This window comes from Lytechinus variegatus, chromosome 17, assembly GCF_018143015.1.
Source record: "Lytechinus variegatus isolate NC3 chromosome 17, Lvar_3.0, whole genome shotgun sequence".
NCBI lineage: Eukaryota > Metazoa > Echinodermata > Echinoidea > Temnopleuroida > Toxopneustidae > Lytechinus > Lytechinus variegatus.
Genome location: NC_054756.1, coordinates 24,047,429 through 24,074,754, shown reverse-complemented (window position 1 = coordinate 24,074,754; position 27,326 = coordinate 24,047,429). Strand labels below are relative to the sequence as shown.

At 35.3% G+C, this 27,326-nt stretch overlaps 1 pseudogene; it reads left to right on the top strand.

Moving 5' to 3' along the window:
• The first annotated feature begins 290 nt into the window (after nt 1-290).
• LOC121430578 lies at nt 291-26,290 on the top strand (annotated as a pseudogene).
• The last annotated feature ends 1,036 nt before the right edge of the window (nt 26,291-27,326 follow it).

The following is a 27,326-nucleotide window of genomic DNA, read 5'->3' as shown; positions in this document are numbered from 1 at the left end:
CTAGGTGTGGACTTGTTAAGAAAAAGAAGACAAGATGTATTTTTTTCTCTAAGGAATGAACACTATATTTTTGTGAATATAATTTGGTGTAAAACCGAAATAAACTTTTGGGATATTTTACATTTTGATCAGGTAGAAAACTAAAGGGGAATCATTAATTACACACATTTGTTCGCCCCTGAAATAATGTTTCGTATGCTCAGAACGTCCCGAACCCACTGTTTAAGTTATAATTCTAATATTCGCCCCAAATTTCAATTGATCTACAGATTTGCCGCTGATTGATTGTATATGATTTAGGAATGGATTTGCATAGGATTACCCTCGTGTTTCTAACGGCTCTTCTAAAGCAGTACAGTAACCACATGGTCCGATGCGTCATAACAGGTAAACGAATCCTGTTTGCGAAGTATCATGATTTTAATTCATACAGATTATCTAGGCTAGGTGTAATGGCACCATGTATGTAAAAGATGTAGATTGTCGTAATTTGATTGATTAGTTGGTCCTTTGAAGTGATCAAAGAAAAAGTTTACAAACAATGTAAAGAAAGACACATTATGACATAAATAACCTCAATGTATTTTTATAGGAATCTCTATAAATTTCAAACTCGCTAAAGTGTTCAGATTATTTCTGTGTTTATGAAAATCTAATACAATTCTATTGTCTGTATGGGATCGGATGATACTAGTATTTGGTATTTGGAAGAAGTAGTTCCCTTGGCATTTTCAAAGCTACTCCTGATACGTCTAATGTGTGTAGATAATTAGGTGATAGGGGTGATAGTTGGGACCTGGAAGAAGTTGTTCCTCTTTGCATTTTTAAAAGCTAATCCTATCCGCAGAGTTTGTTCTCTTCTAGATTCATATTTATTTACACACGTTACCCTTTCTTGATAGATTTACAACTGGTTGGTGGTCCATCATCTAATAAAGGTACAGTAGAGATCAGGCAAGATAGTGGCGATTGGGAGACGACATGTGGAACAAATCTTGGATTTACTGACGTCATCGTCATCTGCAGACAGTTAGGATTCACAGGAGCAAGCCTAGCAGTGACAGCCACACCTTATGGAATGAATTCAAGTCCTGACATCGGGTTAAATTGTAACGGAAGTAAACATATATCACTTTATATTTCTTTCATAAAATAATCTTACATAGTTTCCTAAGCTAGTGAATTCATATTCTATATTGAACAAGATTAAAATGTTGTAATTTACTGTTTTGGCGTCACCCATGCATGGGAAGCGAAAAGCAAAGTGACTCACTACGACCCGCAGGTCTCTCTTCCCGAACTGACTGGGAGAATGCAGGTGGACCACTCCACCGAGGTTCCCCTATACAGATGTGTGTTTGATTTCACAACTCTTAAGTAGATATAAAAAATGACCAAAAAATGGCAGTGCATAGAGTTTGCGGATCATGGACAATTTCAAACCCTTTTGAACATGGTGAAGAGCGCATCGCCAACGCGGATCAGGGCTGTCATAACGCTGATTTGTGCGGTGGCGGTAAATTCCATACACTGTTAAAAAGACAGTGATTTTACAGAAAAAATGAAGATTTTGCAGAAAGCAATAATAGAATCATTTTATAAATTCATAAAACAGGAATTTTCGGCAATTTAATAGAACAGGTCTGTTTAAAAAGGGGAAAATGGTGTTTTATTTAACTAAATTTGTAAAAAAAGATTCCATACACCAAATGCCAATTTCCTGTCAAATTACATGTACGCAAATCTGGTAAGATTACAGGTGTTCTCGAGACTCTGCTGCAGGAACTTCTTTTATTTTCAGGATAAATTCTCTAACAGTGAACGCACACGATACTCCTTATAAAACACGTGGCCGTTGTGTCGCTGCCCAAAACATGAATTGATTGGGCCTCGATGCCCGTTTCATTTCAAACCACCAATACTGTCTCTATAAAAATAAAAGGTTTACTGATGCCACATTCAAACTGGCCAAAACGAATCCAAACAAACAAAATCGAAAATTAACAACCAATGGTCAGTTTGAAGGCAGATGTAACAATTTATCTGCCAATTTAAACTGTCTAAAAATGCGATCTAATCTTACATCGTCGATTTGTATCTATGAAGTAGAATTAATGGTTATTCGTCGTTGTTCCAGCAGAATCCAATTGGAAAGAAGTCAATGTGGATACAAGATGAAGGGGATATAGTTCGCCTATACCATCATTGTCTTAGTTGTACAGTCCAAAGCTTTGAGTTCTACTTGTCAGATGTTTAAAAATTCTGTATGTAGCTTAATATTCTGTACTAATCCATCACATATCTACTGTCAACGATACGAGTGCAGGGATGACATTCTGTCTTTTCAATCATCCCCTAAATCCTTCATTATGCCTGCATTAAATGTTAAACATATTTCAAGATAGGGGAAAAATGCAGACGTAAATAAGCATACTATTGTTTATCATGTTCATGTTAAATTTCTAGGTGAAGGTAGCTTGTCAGCATGTCTTACATTACCACCTACATCCGGGTGTTCTTCAGCAGATCAGCATCTTGTCATGGTAATAAAAAAATATTCAGCTGTTAAATATCTTGAAAAAATATGATTGAATATTACAATATACAGACTAAACTAAATTTGAATCAGTTAAATTTGAGTCCAATTGGGAGCACTTTAATCAAGTATTAGGTCAATCTTGTAAATTTGATAGGCATATACAACTTCTGCTACAAAAAATGAAAATCTTTTAACACATGCGATATTGACGATTAACGTTACCATTGACTTTAAAGTAGCCAATGATGTTATATATCAATGAGATTTACATTTCGTTTATTTACATTTGCAACATTTACAATTTGTTTCGTACACTTTGATACACAAATTAGAGCAGGAAAAAATATGGCAAATTCCATGTATGATAATTATATAAAACATATGTCATAAGTATATCGATAAAGGTAGGATCCCATTCATAAAGGCTCGTTCAAGGTAAATAATACAGAAAGTAAGGGACAAGAGGAATGAAAAAAAAACAAAACAAATTTCAGTACTGAAGTGCCGCAGGTATTACTTTGGCGAAAGTGAGTTTGCAGTCCTTTACTCTTAATTTAGTATGCTTTTGGCGTACTTTGGCTTAATTCTCTCATAATACTAGCAATTCAGTTCAATATGATTCTATTCAATACACATTTTTTTTCTGCAGATGAACATTCCATCCAATGCCATATAAGATATACAAATCAATAACACAATAGTAAAATAATGGGTGGAAATACAATATGTTATGCACATGGAAGAAGGAGTATGATATACCCAGGAAAGAAGTGGATGTGTCGGGAATTTCTCCAAAAGGACTGAACTTATAGCTCCAATAGAAATAAACTTATGTGATATAAGTTCATACAAATCATTGGCATGTCTAGCGTGATGTGGCTGGATATCATTTGTTATTTGAAACATATCTTTAAAAATCTTTATCTCGAGCTATGAACCATTGTAAATGTTTTAATTGTTTGCACCCTTGAGCATGTAGGTAAAGCGGTTATTTAATAGGGTAATTTGATGTTACTGTTTGGTGGTATAGCCAGCTAAGGTGTAATAAATCACTAATACACTAGCACTGAATAGTAAACTCAAACAAACAAAAATATGAAATTCATAAGGATTAGTATATTTACAATGTCCTGCGGTAACATAATTCACATTTAGGCAACAGTGATCATCATTGACATCCATAATCATTATGATCGTAGGAACATAATATTTATAAAAAATTGTAATCCTACGTTTCCAGATGCAATACTGAAACTCCTTACTTTACTTTTATCCATTTAGGTGAGGGATATATCGGATGTTTTGTGGATGTTTCTGGTAACAGAGTGTTATCTGGCAATATGAATTTTAGTCAATCGATGAGTATTTCATATTGCATCCAGTTCTGTCAAGAGTCTACCACGGCTAACTATGTATACGCTGGTGTTGAAAGAGGAAATGAATGCTATTGTGGAGAAGCAAGTGATAACTATACTCGACACGGAGTGGGTGTAGATTCGGACTGTTCTGCTCCATGTCATGGAGACCGCACTGAGAGCTGTGGTAGTTCAGGATACATAGCTATCTTTATGAGTGAGTTCCGATCTTAAAAATAATCATTTCCTATAGACAATGATGTATCTAGTCCTAGCTGACATGCGATAACACACTCGTGAACGATTACTTAGTTTTTATATCCTCTGCATCCATGAATGATACAGAATTATCAACATATAGTATTATACATGAAGTGTCAGTATGAAGAAAAAATGGAAACAGACAATGAAATATTTTGATAGTAGGAGACTAATGAAAGATTAAACTTATTTGTACTTGTAGTAGTAGGATAGTTAAACGGCCATAAACGGCTAGGATTTATGCAGATGTAAGATGTTATGGATTCATATATTTTATGTATATAAAACACTGTATTATTTTGTAATACTCTCATACCCTCCTCGGGGGTGCTATACAGTTAATAAATATTATCTTGATAAGACTTTTGAAAATACAACCAAAAAGATATCCTTAAATAATATGCAGATATGATAAACAGAGTATATTGAGTTGAATGGAAATCAATCAATAAATGTTCATGAAAAAAGAGAGGTTATAGAGAATGATGGCGATGGAGGTGATGAAAATGATAATGAACACTCTTAAAACAAATCAGTCAAGCTGACTTAACTAGACCAGTAGCCTGCTGGGTGCAACTGATATGTCTAGTCGAATTTCTGACATATATTAGAATATATGTCAGAAATAACTCCTGTTTTTCGAGCAAAATACGACTAGAAAATAGTTCAATATAACTAGAATAACAGTTGCATCCAGCTGACCCTAATAACTAGTATAGTCATTTTTGACTGATTTGTTTCTAGAGTAAGGGGTATGTTCCCTTAAAAAACATGACACATTGACAATTTTTCTTCGTCCTCTTTTTATTCTTCTTATTCTTCCTATTATTATTGCTATTATTATTATATTATCATATCATTATTATTCATAACATCATCATCATTTATATCATTAAAAAAATCATCATCATTGATGTGTAAAACTCTCACAATTTATTATGTATGATAATAATAATGATAATAATAATGATAATATTGATAATGATAATGAAGATAATAATATTAATGATAATGATAATAATAATGATGAAAATAATACATGTGACTTATCCACTCTCCACATTACTCAAGCCGCATACAGAAATTAAAAAGATAAACAGAAAGGTTTTCAACATATTTTGCCAGACTCAACAGAGACACATTAGTAGATCCTTAAGATACGATTTCAAATGGTATCCTTGAAAGACTCAACTGAGATACAGTTTTAAATGGTATCCTTTACCAATAGTTCACGTCCAGATCAGTGAAACCACATCTACTATTGCCTCAACCTGGTCGACTGAGGAGATACAAGATATAAGCACCCAAAAGAAACCAATGACCAGTCAGCCAAGTTTTGAGATGACCAGTGGTCATAGTCCAAGGAACAATCTTACGTCATCACCACTGACCACAACCTTCTTCTTCACGCTCCAGCCAAAGAGTCACAGTTCTTGTAATTATAGACAATAGAATATTAAATTTTCGGAGATGGGATACTGTACGTCATTCTTTTCTAATTTGAATGATTTCATAACGAATCCCAAAACGATATTAGATGTGTTTTGTGGTCGATTTTGCCATAACACTAACATACAATTTATATGTATCATCTTTAACGAAATATGTTTAAGTAAATAATAATACCAAAATATACGGGGGCCGGAAAAATTAGAATTATAGAAAAAGAACACAACCTTGCGCAATGAGATTGTAATAGAGAGTTTTCAATTCACAATGCAAGACCAAATCAAGAACACGGTAAATGTGTTGAAGATCCCCGTCAAATGACAATGGACAGTTGGAAGGTCTTTGTCAAAAATTGGTGAACCGGGCGAGCAGTTTTGTCCTAAGTTTCGGAGCTGACGGATAATCGCAAATTTGTCGTTTGTAAAGAGTCCACCAGGAAACGGCTGTTTTGATTCCTCATTTTCGACAAAGACTCCTTGGATGTTTATTGTCATGAAGGGCATTTAACAATGCATGTTCTCTGTTCTTGAATCCGTTCGCGTCGTGGAAATCAAACAGTCCCAAGTAACTCATAATTGAACAGGAGTAACGGCAGGTAGAAAAATGATATTGCACTAATTTATATATTTTTAATGTACAAGCGATAACCTTTCTGATGTATGCATGTCCAATTTAATCGCTACAGGTCTAGGTGTTGGACTTGGCGAAGGTGTTGTTATTATCATCCTTAGTGTACTTCTCATCGTCTCGCTAATATACATCATTCAAATTCGGAGGTAAGTCCCATTTCTTGTGAAAGGTTTTGCAATTTGAATAAATAAACATGGCCTGGGAAACAATTAAAATCGTACATTAAATTTGAATATAAATACCCGACCTAATGTATCAAGGTTAACAGAAAGCATATTATGGTCAAGAGAAGCAAGATCATCGCAACCCAGCAATTACCATATAGTCAGGGGATGTCCAAGTATTGAAAGAACCGAATCATTAGAATACATAGAGCCTTATATACCAGGAAATGACATCCTAACATGAACAAAAGTAATACGCCATTTGTCTAAAGTATTATATTCTAATTTTTGTCTTAAATTTTATACTCTATAGGATGATGAAAGACTCTAACAAGGATCAGAAGACACAAAATGTGGATTTGGTGCAGTCATCAAGTTCGCCTGTAAAAGACACAGGTTTTTACCACGATATTCAGGATGTCATGAAATCGGATTCATTGGCAACATCTGATGGCGATGTTCACTACTCTTCTCAGATATACGAACATAAACGTGCCAATGTATTGGATCCTGACGACACCAGTGCACCACACCACTCTTATATGATCTAAGGAAGGAATACACACACACACACACACACCCTCCCACAGGGACAACCCACCTTACACACACACACCCTCTCCAATACACCCCAATACGCCCATACAGTATACACACGCGTGTGTGCGGTGTATGTACCGCCATACATACCCCATTTATTAGTATAAAGAGAAACAAGAGTTTATGTGTAAGTATTAAGGAAAGCCTATTATATTTACTTCTCTGACCACTTATTAAATAAAGCAAATATTTTACTCGGGGAGCCTTGACCAATGGTCGTATTGAAATGTAGCTGACAACTGTTATGGTTATCATATACAAAGCTTTAGATCCAGTCGAATACTGCCATATAAAAAAAAATGTGTCGAAAATATTTATTAGAATGATTAAAAAGTGTCTTTAATTGAATCTTGACAAACCATATGGGTGCGTGTGTGGGTGTGTGTGTGTGTGGATTTTTGTATATATTATCATTGTTTATATTTTTTATCTCATTATTGCTGTAATGTTCTATATAAGGGGCCCCTTTCACAACTCTGCTTCTATGTGGTCCCAAACCTATCATGTATTCTCATTTCATGTTAAATTATGTAATATGTCTCTTGTTTTAATTCGTTTCAACAAACTTGAACTTAAATAGACAAGGATCCTTATGATTTATTCTGATTTTGATGGTGTTTACACAAATTGCGATTTTCAATCCAGCTTTTCAGATTCATTTAACAGCTAAAATTTCATGGCATGTAATTATGATTTATTGTTTATATCATAATACTTAAATATCATACATACTAGTATATCCTTAGTCATCTTTTAACCTTGCAAATGAGGATTGACCATTTGTCCTGGGATGAATTATGCTATTTCTGATAAAAACCAATTTACACATTCTGCCAAGAATAAAGAGTATGATAGAGAGAGAGAGAGAGAGAAGGGGGGGGGGCCCATATTTGGTTTCATCCATTAGTCCAATGTCAACATCTGACGAAAAAATACTTTTATTATTTTTTCTTCGAAAGAAATTAATGAATTTAAAATCGAATAATAAAATTAGCTAGATAGAAATGTTTGCAATTTCAGTTATTGCAAATTGAACACTATACAGTGCGTATCAAAAAAACGGGACAGATTTGAAAAGTCTATAAAATTTTTGTTTCAAATAATGATGTCTATTTTTTGGTGTTAATAGATGCTCTAAGGTCTTATCTTTGAAATGCAATTTAAAAAAATAAATTTTATTCATGCCTGAGCGAACACGGGACATTTTTGTTGGGGGTTCAAAAAGAGGCTTGCGCCAGAATTGCAGAATATGTGTAATACAATGATCAGACTTCTTGCTAATCAGGAGACGTCCTCTTGACCTTTTCATTATCTGTGCCACAATTTTCGAATTATGCTGTCAAATTTCATTTACAAAGTTATTCATTTAATTTAATTATTTTGTTTTTTCATTTAAACTTCTCTTACCTTTTAATTTTCCTTCATAAGTAACTAAGAAAAGAAGATTTTTTTGTCAACCAAAGCAAGAAGATTTGAATTATTAATAGAGAGATTTTGTGATTATTCAAATCGTTTTATTATGTGAAACAAATAATGTTTTGTACCTTTAAAAGATATGAATCTATTTTTCAATGGGTCATTAATTCCTTGACCAAGTTTAATTGCTTGACAGGAAGGGATTCATGTTTTCAATGACAATGGTGAATTGAGTCAATTTTGAGGGAGCTAGATATGGCAGATCGGGTAAAATGTATTAAAAAGTTGTGAGCGAGCGAAGTGAGCACGCAAATATTCCCACTTTTTGTAATTACAATATCAAATTTTGTGATAGATTTTGACATAATATTCAGAAAATGATATCATATTTTAATTTCTATCTTTCCTTATTTCCTGTCCACTTTTTTTCTTGGTCATGATTTTTTTTTAATTGAGGGGGGGGGGGGAGCAACCCGAGCGCCCGCCCATCTGTGTGGCTTTGTTCAAAAGGCACCATAACCTTTGTAGCACATAATGAAAGGATTTGAAAAAAATCCATGCTCTCCATAATTCGGTTGAAAAAAAAAAAATTTAGCTTGAAGAAGGATTATTCAAAGCTAACAGAGAGCATATTAAAAAGAAATAACAGAATAATTCAAGCAAATAAATAGATCTGAAAATGAATTTTGACCGCATGATTTGAAAATTATGGCAAAGATAATGAAAAGGTTAAGAGGAAGTCTGCTAATTAGCAAGAAGTCCGAACATCATATTACTCATATTCTGCAATTCTGGCGCAAGCCTCTTTTTGAACCCCCAACAAAAACGTCCCGTGTTCGCTCAAGCATGAACGAAACTAAATTTTTTTTTATAGCATTTGAAAAACAAGACCTTAGACCACCTATTAACACCAAAATATAGACATAATAATTTGAAACAAAAATTTCATAGACTTTTCAAATCTGTCCCGTTTTTTTTATACGAACTGTAGGGGAGGCGGGGTAAGTTGAGCATAGGGGCAAGTTGAGCCACCAGCCGCAGGCCGATAATGAATGAGTCAGACATTGTGGTGGTGTCATGTATTGATGACCCATAGCATTACCCCTAACCCCACCACATTGTTTCCAACTTTGAAACAAAAAGTAGTTTTTTAGAGGGAAAAATGTGAATTTCAGCCAAAAAAGTATAAAAGAGTGTGAAATAGATAAGTGCTTTATAAACACACACGTCTTTAAATATAATAAAGACATGATAACAACATTATTAGTCCAGGTATGGATCTTCATTCTTGTCATAGTCTTTTATATGATGGATGCATAATAAATGTGTGGATACAAAATTATCGCACTAAGTTCGGACTGGGGTAAGTTGAGCCAAACAGCATGGGGCAAGTTGAGCCATGGTAATTCCTATGGTAATGTATCTTAAAAAACAAACAAACCATAAAAATCAATTGAAATGCAGGCTGAAAGGAGCAAATTTACATGACTGCTCTTTTCCTTTTACAGGATGTTAGTATTTATAGAGAATTAGCAAGTGAAAAGACTATAAACAAAAAATTGACATGCTGGTTCTCCCCCATACATTTTGTACATAGTTTTTGTGGCTCAACTTACCCCAGAAGGTGGCTCAAACTTACCCCATATATGGGGCAAGTTGAGCCATTTGACATCGTTTTTTTCAAAGGTCACGATGACTTTCAGTGTTGGGGTAGAAATTTATATATAGGTGGAAAATATTTCAGAAGAATGAAATTTCAAAGCAAGGTACTTATTTCGACAAGATTATTAATCATATCAATTCTAACACGCAAAAAGTAAAAACTGTCACAACTTACCCCGCCTTCCCCTATTATTCGTTTATTTTATTAGACTCTGCTTACCTTGTGACTGTATTGCAAAATTAATGCGAATAAATGAAAAAAAATCTTCTTATAAGCTATTATCTTGAGGTTGAAAGATTTCATCGTGAACAAACAAGAATACAAGTGGAGCGTTGTGGCCCAGTGGATTAGTCTCCGGACTCTGGAACAGAGAGTCGTGGGTTCGAATACCAACCATGTCGTAATTTCCTTCAGCAAGAAATTAATCCACAATGTGCTGCACTCAACCCCGTGAGGTAAATGGGTACCTGGCAGGAATTTATTCCTTGAAACGCAGCGCGCGTAAAAACTGCACTGCTGAAGCCAGGGTAATTATGCTGCATATACTGTAGAGTGCTTAGAGACTTCTGACAAAGTGTTAGGCGCTATATAAGCAAGTATAATTATTATTGTTATAACAAAAATAAATCGCAAGTCTGTTTTTTAAACGTAATAAAAAAAAGTTTTTATATTTGAAGTTGCCCTTTAAAACTTGAATCAATTTAAAATAAGATTAGAATGTGTAAAATGCATATGAAATGGAGAGGGAGAGAGAGAAGACGAGGGATTGTGGTGTGAATAAATACTATTTGTGTATGTGTGCATGGATTGGGTGTATGTGTATGTGTGTGATAGATAAATGGTCAAAATTAGACGAGAGAGAGAAATAGGCAGAGAGAGAGGGAAAGAAAGCAGTGTGTATTTGACTGAGAGAGAGAGTGGGGGGGGGGGTAGGGTAATTGATTTTTAATTGGATTTTCAGACATTCTATAAATAGGCTAAGCACATTATAAATGCGTCTCCGTCAAAGAGGAACTTGACTCTAAAAATAAATGTGTTTGCCTATTATTCAGATATTTGATTGGTAATCAAGAGCAGACTCAATAGAAAGCAAACAAAAGACTGTTCCTTTGTGAGAAAAAAGGAGTGTCAGAATAAATAGTGTTTTCAGCCATGTTTCCCGAAATGTGATTCCTGCAAACGGTGCAATAGCAGCTAAAAGTATGTAACATTTAAAATTTAATTGGTACAGCATACCTTCGAAGCTACAGTTTCCAACGCTCAGTTGTGGTTGTCATTTTGTGAAACCAGGTCCTGTCCCATATTCTTTACGGGGTAAAATAGGGGAATTCCTGAAGGTTCGTCATCACTTGTGAACCTGCATGTCAAAGTATTCGTAAACACAGTGCTGCACATTTTCATGATTATTCTGACAGGCAACTGTGATAGCACTATTTGTCATCATACATAATACTGTGGTTTTATTATAAGCTGATTATTATTCAGCTCCTAACTAGTCACATGATTGAGTGGATCGAGCCAAAATACCCCTGAGAACTCATCAAAAATTATGGTAATTATATTTTCACTATTTCGTTTGTCATTTTAGAGTAAGACGATAAAAACAAATTATCGTTGTCATCAAAACAATATAATTGTTTATACCTGTGCAGGTGTATAGGAAAAATAAATATAATGCTTTGAGAATAACACGATTGGTAGGACCTGTTCAAAATTTTAAGGTGAAAACCACGAAATACTGGAAATAAAATCGAACAAGCATGTAAATATTTTTGGCTGTTTCAGAAACATGATCAATCATTCTATATTGGAGATTGAGAAGTGACAAGTAATAAAGACAACTCACCCTTAATTGTGAATTTAATTATCTTGACTTCCTAGGCTATATTTTGCACCTTACCTCTACCACGTTTATTCGTTTAACCTCCTATATTGTTCGTCAAATATTCAAATGACCTTCAAATGACCTTCGCCTCTCTGTTATTCTGATTTGTCTTTTTCCCCTAATATAATATATTTATTTTCCTTGTTTAATTTATTCCATTTCATTCCATTTTATTTCATCGTATTTCATTTCATTGTATTTTTTTTTATTTTATTAGATTTTATTTGTTTTCAATTCAATTTCATTTTTCAATTTACCTAAAGGAGAATTGAGGTTTGGGCTTAAATTGATTTATGTGCGAGTGGAAAAAATGAGAAGTGAATTATCATAAAAGTTTCATAAGAATCAAACAATAATTTTTACGAGATAAAGACTATGGTAATCTCATAATGAAGTGAACATGACTATTCTATTTTGTCTTTACCCAAAGATTCATTCAGCGCAAAGCTTTCGATAAAAATCACCTTTATGTCATTTTTAATTGGATCATATAAAAAAGTTGTTCCTTCCTTACATCACAACATTCTTTTATTGTTTGTCCAATTCCTTCAAACTTGTACGTATATTTTGATATCATTTTCCTATGCAAAAATTCACTTTTATTAGATCGAAACGGGGGGGGGGGGGAGGGAGGAGGGTTGGGTGGGACATTGAGAAAGAAAACAAAAGGAACAACACAGTCATCACATGGTTAATTGAGAAAACTACAAGGTTGTATTTTTAAGGTTTTTGTTTGATAACTAAGATCTATTTAAACGCTATAGGTCTATTCCGATAATCAGAATATTCTCTCCAATGATCATTAGATCCCTAGACATCATTTCTTTTAAAATCTAGATCTAAGGAGTGTGCTCGCAGACATTGAAGGGGGGGGGGGTCTGCCTCTGTAGGTGTTGTTCATTATTTTCACAATTGTTCCAGAATATCGAACGAAACTTTGGTTCAAAGAAATATATAATTTCCTTTTCTTTTTAGGAGTATAATTGGGATTAAAACAGTATTAGACTTTTCGGGACATTAATCATGGAAGTTTACTGAGCTTGGAATATTCTGATCGGGCAAACGATTGGAGAGGAACCATTGATAAATGGTTTGTGACTAAATTATATTTATACCTTTCTGCTCAGAACGTCCAGGCATCATTGTACAAGTTATTTCTTTGGTATTCTCCCCAAATTTCAATTTATCTGCAGATTCATGGCTGATTGTATATGATTTAGAGATGGATTGGTATTGGATCAACTTGGCGTTCCTAATAATTCTTCTGGTGCAGTATGGTAATCATATGGTCAAATGCGACATAACAGGTAAATCTTACCAGACTATCGTCTGTATCATGAGTTTTATAGATGTTTAATTACTTAGGGCACCGTTAATTACATGGTACGATGTATGTAAAAAATGTAGATCGCCGTAATTTGCTTCACGAGTTGGTGTCCGTCTGCCATATTGATTTGAGGGATCTTGAAAAGTACTTTGAATGAATGAAAGAATTAGTTTACACGCACTGACAAGAAAGACATAAATCCATCTCTCAATCGAAATCCATATAAAGGTAAAACTCGCAATAGTGATCAGTTTCTGTGTTTTTCTACAAAAATCTAATAGTCTAATGTGTGTAGAGAATCGAGTGATAGGGATGATAGTTGAACCTGGAAGAAGTAGTTCCCTTTGCATTAAAAAAAAAAACTAATCCTAGCCGCAGAGTTTGAACTCTTCTAGATTCATATTTATTTACACACGTTGCCCTTTCTTGATAGATGTACGACTGGTTGGTGGTCCAGCATCTAATAAAGGTACAGTAGAAATCAGGCAAGATGACGGCGATTGGGAGACGACATGTGGAATAAATATTGGATTTACTGACGTCATCGTCATTTGCAGACAGTTAGGATTCACTGGAGCAAGCCTAGCAGTGGAGATCACACCCTATGGACAGAATTCACCCCCTGGCATTGGGTTAGATTGTAACGGAAGTAAACACATACCATTTAATATTTCTTTCACAAAATACTCTTAAATACCTTCCTAAACTAGTATATTTTTTATTTTGTATTGAACAAAATTAAAATTTTGTAATTTACTGTTTTGGCGTCACCCATGCATGGGAAGCGAAAAGCGAAAACTCACTATGACCCGTATGTCTCTCTTTTAGAACTGACTGGGAGAGTGCAGGTGGACCACTCCACCGGGGTTCCCCTAAAGATGTATGTCTGATTTCAGAACTCTTAAGTAGATATAAAAAATGACCAAAAAGTTGTCAGTTTTTAGAGTTTGCAATTCTGTGAAGAGCGCATCGCCAACGCGGATTAGAGCTGAAATGGCGCTGATCTGTCCTGTGGCGGCAAAGTTCATGTGCACCCACTACTCTGAGTAAACGACAGTGTCAAGGTCGCCGGAAGCGGGGCAGGGGGGGGGGGCACTTGCCCCCCCAAATAAAAAAATTATTATGTGCCCCCCCCCTAAAGAAAAAAGGATAAATTATTCAAGGACAAAAGTAAACGATGAAGGCACTTTTCTGCCTAAAAATTGTCATTTCTATTGTCAAAAATGAAAAAATTTCGCCCCTGACGGGGCAATCACATAATCATAGTAAGCCTCGCGTCTTTTGACGAACATGTTCCTCTATGAAACATACCTTTGAGAAGCCCCTTTTCCATCTTATTACAGTGTGATAACGTTTAACATTTTAATGAATATATTTCAGACTAGAACCGCATGGCAAATTGAAAGTGGTTCACCAATGCAATGCTGGTTGTGTCGGCTAACAAACGCGCGGTCGCCCAGAAACGCTCAGACCGGACCCGATATCACTAACGCGCGTGAACTTACTCGAGCAACATATGGAATCTGAAAATGACTGTAATAGTCGATTTGACAGTCTCATAGGCTCAATACACCAACCTAGAAATGTTCTTTCCGATGAAGTTTTTTTCTTGATTCGTGTTCCTATGGGGTCCTAGAACAAATTCAGCTTGGTTGCCAAAAGTTGCCGTTTGGGCAATTTTGCTAATTAGCATAAATCCAAAATGGCCGCCAGATGCCATCTTGAAAACCTAACTTTTGAACCCCTGTCCACAAAATGATGAGTAATGACTCGTTTTAGGGGTTTAGAGATGTGTAGAACCGATTTCTGTAATCATTTTTGCAATATAAGGTCATCTTCAGGTCAAATCCAAGATGGCCGCCATATGAAGCCATCTTGAAATATCAACTTTTGAACCCTTTGCCCCAGAATCAAGAATAATAACTCTATTCGTGAGTCATTTGGTATGTTGATACAATTCATGCTGTAATTTTGCATAAAGGATAATCTTCAGATCAAATCCAAGATGGCCGCCAACCGCCATCTTGAAAAATTACTTTCCGAGGCTTATACGTGTTAGATCTAATTTCAGAAAGAATACTCATTTCTTTCATTAATACTAAGTTTTTGTCAAAGAATGATGAATAATCCCTCTTTTCGTGAGTTAATTATTTGGTATGCTGATTCCATTTCTGTTAATAATTTTGCAATATAGGATCATCTCCAGGTCAAAATAATCCGACAGGACCACTAAACGCCATATTAAGAAAAAAAAAACTACTTCCGAGATTATTGAACATTGAAGAAGTGCTCTCCCTAATAAGGTTGTTGTTATATGTATTGGAGCTCATGTAAGGAGATTTCAGTGAGAATGATTCATTTCTTTTAATCACTCCATTTTTAGTTCGAGGTCAAGTCATGTCTAATATGGTCAGATGGTTGATAGATTTCGTCATTAACCGCTTACTTTAGAATGAAACCATTCAAGGTTTGGGCTATGATTTCGGGAGTTTTGATCCTTTTTTATTTCTGTGCAATCATACTTTTCCAGTGAAATGACTTTAAAGTATTATTTGAATAAAAAAGTGATTTCTCGGTAATATTAAAAAAAAATAGTTAACTTATTAACTTCCTTTATAATTATTATTGGATTTTTCCTCCTGACAAGAGCCATTGACTTGGTCAGCAGGAGTGCACTCTTTAGCCTCCTGCAGAAGATAGGCTCCCCCAAAACTGTTCCACGGTCAGGATTGTTCTCATTCGTGAAATGTTTTACGGAAACGATGTCGCCCTGCCTCTCAAGAAGTGGGAGTACAAGACCTAGTCATACATAACAGCTGCCTGTCCTGTGCATGTTAAGGGTTTGGATCATCCATCAGCCTGTGAGACAGTCAGAAATCCTGATAGACTCAAGACACCGACTGTCCTCCAAATACACACTCGTCTGGTTGTGGTGGACCCCTCACCTACCTTGGACCGACTATATGTCTCTTGCCCCCTTTCACAGGACAAGCATAGGGATTGTAAAATCTCTCACAGTCATGGCCAAGCTCCTGCACGGAAATAAGTCCTGGAAAACGTACGCAGACCAAGAAAAGTGGCGAAACACCTTCCATGTCAGCTGCCTCGGACGTATCATGCACGTAAATTGGCAGGACAGAGTGAAAAATGCAGAGGCCCTTTAGCGTACGTGCTGGCATCAAAAGTTTATTCTCGCTCCTTAGTCAAAGGCACCTCAGGTGGTTGGGGGCATGTTTGCCGCATGAAACCGTGGCAAATCCAAGAAGGGATTCGCCAAGGTAAGGTGAGCTATGTGATTGGTCTCACCCCATCGGTAGATCACACCTCCATTATAAAGACACCTGCAAACGTGACATAAAACTTGCCGGCATAGACACTAACACTTATGAAGGTGTAGATGATAGTCGCCATTCTATGGAGAGCTACTAAGTACAGGGGTCAAGATGTCAGAAAATAATCGGAATGCTAAATTGGCAGGCCAAAGGCCTAGGAGGAAGGCTAGGGCAGCATCTCTATATAAACGTGTCTCAGGGCCATCCTCCTTCATCTGTAAAAATTTGCTCTAGAGACTGCAACTCTAGAGTGGAGCTCTATAGTCACTCTCGAAAATGTAAGGCCGAGCGCTACACCATCGTCTTTTAAGGCGAACTGATGCCTATACCAATCATTGGACACATTGATTTAGAAAAAAATATTGATAAAACACTTTCAAATTCAAATAAGACCCTAAAAGCCTCTTCAGTATAAAGGTATGGATGGACCTTAAAAAATAAAAATACACTCGGAATGGATCATGGCCCAAACCTGAAGAGGATTCATTCTAAGTTGAGCAATTAATGTTGAAATCTGACATCTAAGATGTACCTTCACCTTGACTTTGAGCTTGAGAATTGATAAAAGAAATAAGTATTCTTACTTAAATCCCTTTACATTAGTTCTAACACGTATAAGCCTCGGACAGTAATTTTTCAAGATGGCGGTTGGCGGCCATCTTGGATTTGACCTGAAGATTATCCTTTCTCACTGAAATCTCCTTACTTGAGCTCCAATACATATAACAACAACCTTATTAGGGAGAGCACTTCTTCAATGTTCAATAATCTCGGAAGTAGTTTTTTTCTTAATATGGCGTTTAGTGGTCCTGTCGGATTATTTTGACCTGGAGATGATCCTATATTGCAAAATTATTAACAGAAATGGAATCAGCATACCAAATAATTAACTCACGAAAAGAGGGATTATTCATCATTCTTTGACAAAAACTTAGTATTAATGAAAGAAATGAGTATTCTTACTGAAATTAGATCTAACACGTATAAGCCTCGGAAAGTAATTTTTCAAGATGGCGGTTGGCGGCCATCTTGGATTTGATCTGAAGATTATCCTTTATGCAAAATTACAGCATGAATTGTATCAACATACCAAATGACTCACGAATAGAGTTATTATTCTTGATTCTGGGGCAAAGGGTTCAAAAGTTGATATTTCAAGATGGCTTCATATGGCGGCCATCTTGGATTTGACCTGAAGATGACCTTATATTGCAAAAATGATTACAGAAATCGGTTCTACACATCTCTAAACCCCTAAAACGAGTCATTACTCATCATTTTGTGGACAGGGGTTCAAAAGTTAGGTTTTCAAGATGGCATCTGGCGGCCATTTTGGATTTATGCTAATTAGCAAAATTGCCCAAACGGCAACTTTTGGCAACCAAGCTGAATTTGTTCTAGGACCCCATAGGAACACGAATCAAGAAAAAAACTTCATCGGAAAGAACATTTCTAGGTTCGGAAAATGTCAAATCGACTATAAAACAGAAAAGAGTAAAGAGTTGAAGAGGCTTGAGTAGTTGGATTATTGGATAAATGAGAAGATGCTAGCTTGAGTCGGTGAATGGAGTGCAGAGCAGGAGTACTTATCTATCAAATACTCATTCCTCTTCTACCTTTTCTGGTTTACTGTCTTTTTCAGGACTACGCGCATTTAAACAAAAAAACTACTCGACTATCAACTGTTCACTTCCTCCCCTATCAATTTCACTTCTTCCTCTATCCACTTTTTCGAAAACTCCACTTGGTGTTCCGACAACCATATTCGCTATTGGAATGTAATTGTTTTCTTCTAATAATGTTACATAATGTACATTATGAACTGCGGAAGTTTGTTAAAGGGATGGTCCGGGCTGAAAGTATTTATTATAGTTTAATAAATAGAGTAGAATTCACTGAGCAAAATGTTGAAAATTTCATCAAAATCAGATAACAAATAACATATTTATTGAATTTAAACCTTTAGCAATATTTTGTGAAAACAGTCGTCATAAATATTCATTAGGTGGGCTGATGATGTCACATCTCCAATTGTTCTTTTGTGTTTTATTATAGGAAAATAGGTTCATTCATTTTTTTTCCTCCAAGAACTAGCAAAATTGGATTGACATCCGATTTAGTGCATTAGATATTTATTGCTGCAACTTATTTCATTTTAAGAGAGACATATTATTCACACAAGTATGAAATAATGAAAAAATATGATTTTATGTAATAACATAAGAAAACAGAAAGTGGAGATGTGACATCATCAGCCCACCTAAAGAATATTCATGACGACTGTTTTCACAAAATATTGCTAAATTTTAAACGTCAATAACTGTATTATTTGTTATCCGATTTTGATGAAATTTTCGGCATTTTGCTCAGTGAATTCTACTCTATGTATTAAGACATAAATATTTTCAGCCCGGACCATCCCTTTTTCATGATTATTTACAAATGAATATTTCCTGGAATTTGATAATCATCATTTCCTAGTTATGGTCACATTTTCCCCAGAAAATATGTAAAGAAAAAAGAAGATTTTGAAGGGGTCATCTAAAAGTGCTTCCCAGCCATACAAAACATGCAAAAGGAAACACATAAATCGAGTAATGAATGTTTTAAACTTTAATGATTTTCAGAAAAGTTTTAAATTGTTAGAGAATTAAGCTTGACATATTTCTTTTTCCTTCAGTTACAAAATATGAAATGTATTGCCCATGCATGGATAATCAGGGACTATCTCCAATGCTGATGTCAGAAGTGATTTGCATAGAATGGGTATTTAAGTGCTTATCGACGTCTGCCACGTCAGAACAGTATGACATTTTGAAATTGAAAAGACATTCATTAGAATTTATTTTGTTTCTGTTGTTGCGCTTCTTCTGCTTAATACACTCCTTGTTCTGACAGGAATTACTTAAAACTTATGATTGTGCTCTCTCGCGTCGTCCGTGTATGTAAATGTACATATAAATATTACTAAAAAGATATTGCATGAAAAATGTAATTTCTGGTATTTTGAGTCAATATAGGAAATTCAATTGATCAGACACAAAAACACATTCCGAAGCGATTGTTTTGCGCGTAGATTTCATAGGTTCTCATAGATTGTGAGTATAGCCTTTCGAAGTGAATTCTAGTCTTTTGTAGTGAATTCTATGTTTGAATTTCAAGAAATTCATTTTTGAATGCTCTTAGAAACGCAACTTGTATACTCCATTTTTACACAAAGTCCTTACCGTGGGGGGGGGGGGGGTCCACTCCCACACCCTCTCCTGCTCGATCGCTTCGGTATCTCACGCTGTCAAAAATATTGTGCCCCTTCGGAATTTTGCCCCCCCCCAAAAAAAAAAAAAAAAAATGAAAGTGTTCCGGCGCGCCTACACAGTGTCATTGTGTAGCTCCCTGCTTTGACAAGGGAACTGCCGATAGTGATTAGGTATCGATGCTCGTTTCATTCAAAGCATCAAATACTGTCTCTAGAAAAATAAAAAAAAAAAGGTTTACCGATGTCACAGTCAAACCGGCCAAAACGAATCTAGACTAATTTCGGAAATCAACAACCAGCGGACAATTTGGAGGCAGTTAAAACAATTTATCTGCCAATTTAAGCTGTCTAGATCCGCGATCTAGTATAGAAGAATGTATACGTCGATGTTCTGGCAGCTTCCCATCGGAAAGAAAGTCAATGTGGTTGTAAGATGGATAGTTCGCCTATACCATAATTGTCTTTGTTATACAGTCCAAATATTGAGTTCTACTTGTCAGATGCTTAAAATTGAATATGTTGCCTAATATTCTCTACTTATCCATCATATATCTGCTCTCAACAAAACGAATGCAGGGATGACATGCTGCCTTTTCAATGATCCCTCTCTCCTTCATTATTCTCGCATTAGATGTTTAACATATTTTAAAATATGCAGACGTAAATCATCAGACTGTTGTTTATCATGTTCATATTAAATTTCTAGATGAAGGTAACCTGTCAACATGTCCTACATTAGAACCTACATCCGGGTGTTCTCCAGCAGGATCAGCATCTTGTCATGGTAATAAAAAAAAATATTTAGCTCTTAAATATCTTGAAAAATTATGATTGAATATCATAATATGCAGACTACACTAAATTTGAATCAGGTCTTTAAAATGAATGAATATAGACTCCCTTATGGAGCACTATGATCAAGTATTAGGCTAGCCTTGTAACTTTGATAGGCAAATACAACTTCTATTAATAAAAAAAAAAAAAAACACATGCGAGATTGACTCTTCTTAGCCGTTTTTACAACGATTGATGATATCATTGGCTTAATAGCTAATAATGCTATAAAGCAATTAGACTATGTCATTTCATCTTCCATTTCGTTTAATTCCATTGCAACATTTACAATTTGCTTCGTGGATTTCGATAAAAAAAGTAGACAGGAAAACATATAGCAAATTCCTATGTACGTGTACATATATAATTATCACAATAAAAAATATGTCGTAAGTATACCGATAAAGGTAAGATCCCATTCATAAAGGCTCGTTCGAGAAAAATATTCCAAAAAGTAAGGGACAAGGTGAATGACAAAAAAAATGTAAAGCAAAAAGGTAAAAGAAATAATTTGTTCAAGCAAAAAGGTAGCAAAAAGGTTTTTGTTAAAAAAAGTTATTTTAATTTCGGCACTGAAGAAAGTGAATTTCCAGACCTTTACTCTTTATTTCGCATATTTTTGGTGTACTTTGGCTAAATTCTTTTATTTAACTGGTCATTCAGTTCAATTCAATTCTATTCAATCAGACATTTATTTTCTTCAGATGGACATCCAATGCAATATAAGATATACAAATCAATAACATAACTATTAAACAATGGATTGAAATACAATATGTTTTGCACATTGAATAAGGCGTATAATAAACCCAGGAAGCAAGTAAACGTGTCTCCAAAAAAGACTGACCTCAAAGCTCCATTAGGCCTGACCTTATATCTCCAATAGGACTGACCTTATTTCACCAAAAAGACTGAACGACTGACCTTATATCTCTAATAGGACTGACCTTATTTCACCAAAAAGACTGAACGACTGACCTTATATCTCCAATAGGACTGACCTTCTTTTAATAGTTTGCATTTTTCTAGAGAATAAATTTAAATGATTATTTGAACAAATTGTTGCAATACAATGTCGATGATGTTCAATGAATAGAATGTAAATACTTAAAGAGAATACCTGTATATACGGATTTATTCTTGTGTGCAATAATAACATCGGTATATATTATGTGTACACAACAGTATTTTAAATAATTTATAATCCTACGTTTCCAAATGCAATTCTGAAACTCGTTACTTTATTATTTATCCATTTAGATGATGGATATCTTGGATGTTTTGTGGATGTTTCTGGTAACAGAGTGTTTTCTGGCGCCTTCAGCATATGTTCATCGATGAGTATTTCATATTGCATCCAGTTCTGTCAAGGGTCCACCACAGCTAACTATGTATACGCTGGTGTTGAAAGTGGAAATGAATGTTACTGTGGAAAGGCCAGTGATAACTATACTAGACATAGAGAGGGAGTAGATGCAGACTGTTCTTTTCCATGTCATGGAGACCCTACTGAGAGCTGTGGTGGTAGTGGATACATAGCAGTCTTTACCAGTGAGTATCAAAATTTCTGACACAAGCATTTTTTTTTGGTTAGTTTTATGTATTATCAGTGAACTATTTGTGTTATTTTTTGACAATGTATTGTAACTTTAATTCTCTTTTGCTGTTCTACATCTTTTCTTTATTGTTTCTCCTTCCGTATTCTTTTTAAAATAAAATACAATTGCACTATCAGCCGCCATGACGACAACAGTGAATACACCGACCAAGCCGACTACGGTATTGGGTATGTTATCTCTCTTATTATGACAATACGTAATGTATTATTCAAATATGCATCCTGATTTTAGCTAAATACATTTTTAAATCAACCCAATGTTATCAAAAAGTGAGCAGCTCCTAATCATTTTAATACAAGTTATTATGCATTCATTAATACTATAAAATAATGTCCGTTGCTACCATTGGGAAAAAGGCAAATGCAGCCAATATAAACCCCTCAAAAAAAGTTTTGCAACTCAGTTTTGGGGATGATATCTTTTTGGTTAATGAATCATAAAAGATGAAACTGGTATCATTGGAAAGCTGAATTATTCTTCTTTACAATGACATGCCATTTGCTGTGTTTATGTAATCATGGAATATGCAATCACCCTGAACATCGAGAATAGTCAGAAGTAAAATGTTGCAAAATGCATTGATTTCCAACAAGAGTCTCCATTTCTATAGAATTTCCACCATGCAGGTGACAGTGAATGCACTCGGTCCATCTTCGAAACAATTGGAAATTCGCTATTGCAAACGACGCATTTGGCAACATTTCATGTGTAACATTGCTGCGTATTATCATGTCTCTGTATTTCATGATAACACTAGCATTACAAATGACACATGATTGTAAAGAAGAATAATCATGCTTTCTAAAGATATCACTTTTACACATGATGATGGCACATTAAAAAATTTATTAGCACTCAAACTTTCAGTTTGAGTTGCAGAACTCAAACATGACATGGCAACGAATTTTGCAACATTTATTTTTTTTTACATTGCTGCATAAAATATCTTGTCTGTGTATTTCATGATAACACTAGCATTACAAATGACACATGATCGTAAAGATGAATAATCATACTTTCCAATGATACCACTTTTACATATGATGATGGCACACTAAGAAATTTATTAGCACTCAAACTTGAGTTGCGGAACTTTTTTTGAGGGGTTTACATGATACACACCGATGTTACCACTCAAAAGAAATATGATAATGCTTAAGGTTCTCATTCAATTTGTGTATTTCCCATCATTTCAGGGATTGATTTTTTACCATTTTATTTCAACAATCATATGGATAGAATGCTTGAGTTTCCACACTCTTTGATATCGAACTCCAGTACCAGTTCTGTAGCGGAAAAATGCAAATAATAATGATAAAGAAATCACATAAATCTGTTGAGGAAAGTGCCAATCATTATGATTAAGAATAAAGATTTAAAAAGTCATTGATTGATTATGCTAAATAATTCAGGAAAAATGGGTTTGATATCATTTTATCCCAATCTAATAAAAGTCGTTAAAAAGAATACGGTTTTACGGTGAGAGGCAAGGTGTATTATTGCATAAATGCATGGAGCTAGCAGGTCCATGAAACCTGACAGCTTTTTGATACTGTTGGAAGTAAAATCTGGCTGTCAATGGAATTTTCATTCCCTTTGAATGCAGCAAATAATGAATAGATAATTGTACAAATAATCAAGGAAATCTTAAAAAATAATTGTGATTCTGTAATAAAACACAGATAAACAATACTCAATATTAAAGCATGTCACGATTTTGTTTGCTCAAATTGCCACATAAAGTGCATAGTGTAACATTGATTGAAAATATATGTCATTGGGCAATACATTTAATTCAAAATTATAATTCATTCGAAACAGCTACTTCTCCACTTTCGACGACATCCATTGTAACTTCAACCAACCAGGTACCCACAACAAGTAACGGTGATAGAATTTCATCATCATCACCACCACCACAACCATCAACATCATTATCCTCAGGTAATTTAAAGAACTCCTAATAAATATACACCATATACTTTTAGTAAACCCTAATAAAGTTTATAATTACCCTATCATTATTTTTCTATTTTACTTTCTCTTAGGATAGCAACACAAATCATATTTACAGCAAATGATCATAGTGACAGTAAAAGAACTGAAAATTTGATTAATTTTGGTAATAAAGTAATTCTGACGATGAAGGCAGTAATGCGTATGAAATTAATAGTAATCAAATGATGTTATATTTCGTCATCTTGACTCAATAAATTCCAATTCAAATGCAACACGCTTCCAGTAACACAAGCACGTTGGTAATAGAAAGAAATCAGTGACTTGTCCTATGTAGACCATTGTGAAATGAAAATCAAATGAAATGAAATGAAAAAGGGTTGAAAACTCCCATGGCAACCACCATGACCACAGTACTGCAATAAAAGAGAAAAAACTACATGTTGCAGGTCAATCTAACTGAATTAAAAAGCATGACAGTAGACTACTGAGGAACCCTTTACCATTTAGTCATGAAACTGTATCATTATGAAATGATCCTCGTCACTTCGCGGTGAAAATAGTTGTATTTTAAACGTTTAATCTCGTGGAATAATTGGTAATCGTAATTCACACAGGCTTATATGCAGGGATTGGTGGAGGTGTGGCTGCTGTTGTGATCGTCCTCATAGTCATCGTTGCCATCGTTTGTTTCAGGAAGAGAAGGTTTGTAGCAACCTTATTTATTAGATGGTAGTGTATTGTGTAGAAGTTATGGCATATGAAAATTATTCCACTTTATGTTGACGACTTCAATTCTTCTGATATTCGTTTCGTTATAAAAACATGGTAAAAATCGTAAATAACAGCTCTTGAAGTCGGTTTATAGCTATCTATCTTTTGTCTTTTATAAAGGCTGGTACTTAAATGGAAAATTAAGCCACCAAATATTCTCCAATATCGTTATTTGAATTTAGATCCTGAGTGTTTAACAATGTGTCGCTAAGATTCACAGCAAAAATAAAGTGTTAGAAACCCTACAAGAACATTATACATATTTTGATATTTCTACCCAATTGTATCCAACATTCAATTAAAGGTCACATCAGAGGACAAAGGGTATTGTCTCTTCACAAAGGGCAACCCTGTCTCCAGCCAGCAGGCCTCCAGCATACGATGACTTCGGTATCCCTAACGGTGTAATGGCAGATTCATCTTCTGCCAGAGGCTTCCAACCTGGGGCACAAGCACACAGTAGCGCGAAATCAAGAGGACATAATAAAGTTCTCCTTGTAAATCTGAATCCCAGGAAATCATCGAATATATATGAGGGGACAATGGATGAAACCCCAGACACAGAAATGACGTCATATGCTTCACATGGCGCCACTGCGGTGAAGCAGAACAGCGACAACCGATTAAGCGTCCTTTACGCCACGCCTGATAAGAACGGAGACGGAGCACAGGACGGCTACGACGAAATTAATCTCGGAATTGCACCCTATTCTTCTTTTGAAAATCCTAAGCAGCCAACCGCCACGGCGAAGATGGCCGACAGAATGAGCGTCGTTTACGCCGCGCCCGATAAGAACGACGGACGAAACGGCACCTCGGAAGATATGGACAGTCTGTATGCTATGCCAGATAAGAATGGAAACCGGAACAACCGTTCTGATGATACCTCGGAGGATGTCGGCAGTTTGTACGCGATGCCCGATAAATCCCGAGGAAACCCGGATGGGTACGACGGAGATCAAGATCTCTACGCTAAAACTAATGACTCGTTTTCTGGTGATCAGTATAGTGAAATGGATATGGTTGAAAATGAATTGTATGCTATGTAAGAGTTGTTGGTTTGAAGTAACAGTAAACATCAACATAGTAAATGAATGGGGGAAAAATCCTTGTATAGTTTTGTTTGAAATGTCATAACACTAATCATTACATCATTTGGTAATTAAAAGTTTGTACGAAATCATCCACACATCTCATTTTTGTTCCCTCTACACTATCCTGTCTATTCAATATTTCTTCAAGACATAAAAGTAAGCAAAAGGAAACCAGATGTGGAGATGTCTTATTGCAAAATATGTGCAAATGAATATAGATAAATAATTTCAAGCATTGTACGAATGCTGTACGAAGAAGAATTCATCTTACATCACCTTCATGATAATTACTATGATTGATCACCTAATGTATTTTGAATAAGCATAACAACCAAACTTGCAGCAAGGAAGAGGAATGATGATGGAAATAAGGGGTTCCCTTGTACATGTTGTACACATCTTTTACTAATCATACTGTGACGGACTCGCTCGGCGGGGCGGGTGGTGCGGTCCGCCGGCAGCTCGCTCTTGTCAGGATGCCTGCCGCCGGCGGGTGTGTCGCCACGTCGATTTCCAAACTTTTAGTCGTGGATCCGTTTGGCAGAGATATACTGCCGCAGTTGACACTTGCACACGCCTCGATCCTGTCAGTACCACCACCAGGCAACCTCCAGACGGCTACACTCTTTGTTATCAGCTCCAAAAGCTCACCCGACCATATGCATCTGATTCCTGTAGTTAAGCTCCTACGACCATATGCATCTGATTCCTGTAGTTAAGCTCTCTCGACCATAGGTATGGGTTTCTCTGTAGTTAAACTCCTACGACCATACCCATGTATCGAGAGATGTTATAACACTTACTTTGTTCGTGATGAACGGGTGACTATGCAATCAGTACTCATATATTATTCATACTTATATGTTTATTCAGAATTGTTTTCTAATCTTTGATATATATTTTCATACATTTTTTTTATAATAAAGATTGTAAAATACATTTTTCTAAAACAAATTACGTTTTTTGTACAGTATAAACAATATGTATCGATCAGATTTTCCCGTATATGATTCTTTTCAGTCCTTGTTTTGAATCATTACACTTTAAAAACAAATCTGTCCAAGATGACTAGTTGATAGGGTCAGTCAAATGCAACTGTTATTCTAGTCATATTTGACTATTTTCTAGTCGTAGTTTACTAGAAAAGAGTTATTTCTGACAAGAACATATGT